The following is a 2,500-nucleotide window of genomic DNA, read 5'->3' as shown; positions in this document are numbered from 1 at the left end:
TGAATGCTCACAAAAATGTGTGCATGTGTGAATACTATATCATACACTACACATACGGCGGCGTGTATGTTTGCATTAAGCGCAGAAACGGTGTGCCATAATCGGGTCTGGCGTGGTGAAGTTCTAGCCGTCTCACCAGCAGTCGGGCAAAAGGGCTCCACAAAAGCCCAACTCTCAGCGCCCCCCCCGCCCCCCCAGCCTGATCAGATGTTCCCCCTCACCCTGCCTCCACCCCTGCTCCCTCCACCGGCCCGCGGGGAGATGAATGGCCGGTGAAAGCAGGTACGGAGGAGGCGGAAAGCTGAGCTGGGTGAATGGAGAACGCTGTGGCGGGGCAGACACACGCCTGGCTCTCGCTCGCTCACGGCAGCTGGGGAGGCTAGCGGTCGCGCCGAACAACAGAATCAAGTGGGGAAATCTGCAGTGTTCAGGTTAGCCGTCGGGGCTAAACATCTCCAGCTCAAACCACAAACTCAACTCAAGTGCGTGGTGAGAGGGAGAGGAATGTGAAGCGATACGACAGGGCGTTTCAACTCATTTGAACACATTTGACCGCGTTTAAAAAGGGTCCCCGCGGCTCGGCTCGACGCGGCTCGGCTCCAGCATCAAAGCCTGGCTTGACTCACTTGGACCCTGGCAGGCGGAATAACACTGGCCCTTGTGGTCAGCCAGCCAGCCAAGTCCTTGTTAATCATAAATGCACAGTAAACGTGTCACCGTGTCAGCGTTACTGGAGGCTGGGGGAGAGGACCTGGATGATGCTGGAGCCTGGAGCCTGGAGCAGGACTTAGGAGGGAGCCTGCTAGGAAGCTCACTTCCTTTCTTCTTTCCTTCATCTTTTAGATTGTTCAGTGGTGCTATTCCTCTGTCACTCACTCATCCATCTATCTGGTCTACCTGTGTGTGATACAGAGTGGGTGGATGGTCTACCTGTGTGTGATACAGAGTGGATGGATGGTCTACCTGTGTGTGATACAGAGTGGGTCGATGGTCTACCTGTGTGTAATACAGAGTGGGTGGATCGCACCATGTCGATGCGGCTTTTCTTCATTGCGATTATGTGAGATCCCGAGGTTGCAGGCCGAGTATGGGTTTGTAAAAATGGAGTTGGAAAGTTGGGCATCAGGACTGCTGAAAGGCCAATGGCTAAAGCCTGTCTGCTCCGCTGCGGTCCACGCTCAGTGTGAACAGAGGCAGGCAGTGAGGCAGGCAGTGAGGCAGGCAGGCAGGCAGGCAGGCACGCATGCAGGCCAGCAGAGGGGCTCCTAAAGTTTTACAGTGTGAGATTATCCCTCCTGCTCGGTTATGAGGCCCTGCCGTCCCGGATGGGACAGGGCGCCATAAACACAATCTAACAACACCACAGAGAGCTCGATGTACACATACACTCACACACACACACACACACACACACATATACACATTGGCTCGAGAAAGGAATGCTGCTGGATTTTGTCTTCATGTATGTGTGCATGTACATGTGTGTCTGTATGTGTCTATGTGCATTTCAATCATGTAACATGTAGCATATTTCTTTACAGCAAGCATCCAATTAGATCCATTATTCATACACATACGATATCCTAAAGCGATTTGCTTCTAGACTGTGTTGGGTACATGTGTGGGTGTATTATCTCCATGTGTCTCTCCTGAGTGTGAGTGTGTGTGTGTGTGTGTGTGTGTGTGTGTGTGTGTGTGTGTGTGTGTGTGTGTGTGTGTGTGTGTGTGTGTGTGTGTGTGTGTGTGTGTGCGACTATGCAAGCATGTGTGTGTGGGGGGATAGGCATGCGTGCATTTGTCTGTACTTATTTGTATTATATTTGAGTTCTATGATCTCTCCAAACACACACACACACACACACACACACACACACACACACACACACACACACACACACACACACACAAGCACACACACACACACACACACTGCAAACTGATTTGACACGCTACATCCGCCCGGCGCACCCTCCCCTGTCCCCCCCTTCCCCAGATGGAAACTGCACACAGGGGTATCACCTTACCGGCCTTTACAGGGGCCCAAACACTGTCACTACACGTTAGGGGCCTTCAAAGCCACAATCTGGCCAAATAGCTCCGAATCGCCACTCATTTCCGACAGAATTCCGCTCGCCTGGCACCAGTGCCAACTCATTATGGCACTGGAGCGTGGCACTGGAGCGGGGCACTGGAGCGGGGCACTGAGAGTGTGGGCGCTACTGCCGCAGTGGTGCCAGCTCAAGGTCGAACGATGCCACGTGTGTGTGTGTGTGTGGAGGAGAGCGAGAGAAAGAGTGGCGAGACTGCATATGTGTGTGTGTGTGTGTGTGTGTGTGTGTGTGTGTGTGTGTGTGGAGGAGAAGCGAGAGAAAGAGTGGTGAGACTGCATATGTGTCTGTGTTCATGTGTGCGATTATTGGGCTTGATGGGGTGTTGAAATAGCAGCAGCAAGATTTTTTTTTTTCAGGATTGAATTACACATATAGACCTGCATACACAC

Source organism: Clupea harengus, chromosome 10 (assembly GCF_900700415.2).
Source record: "Clupea harengus chromosome 10, Ch_v2.0.2, whole genome shotgun sequence".
Taxonomy (NCBI): domain Eukaryota; kingdom Metazoa; phylum Chordata; class Actinopteri; order Clupeiformes; family Clupeidae; genus Clupea; species Clupea harengus.
This window is presented reverse-complemented; position numbering follows the sequence as displayed.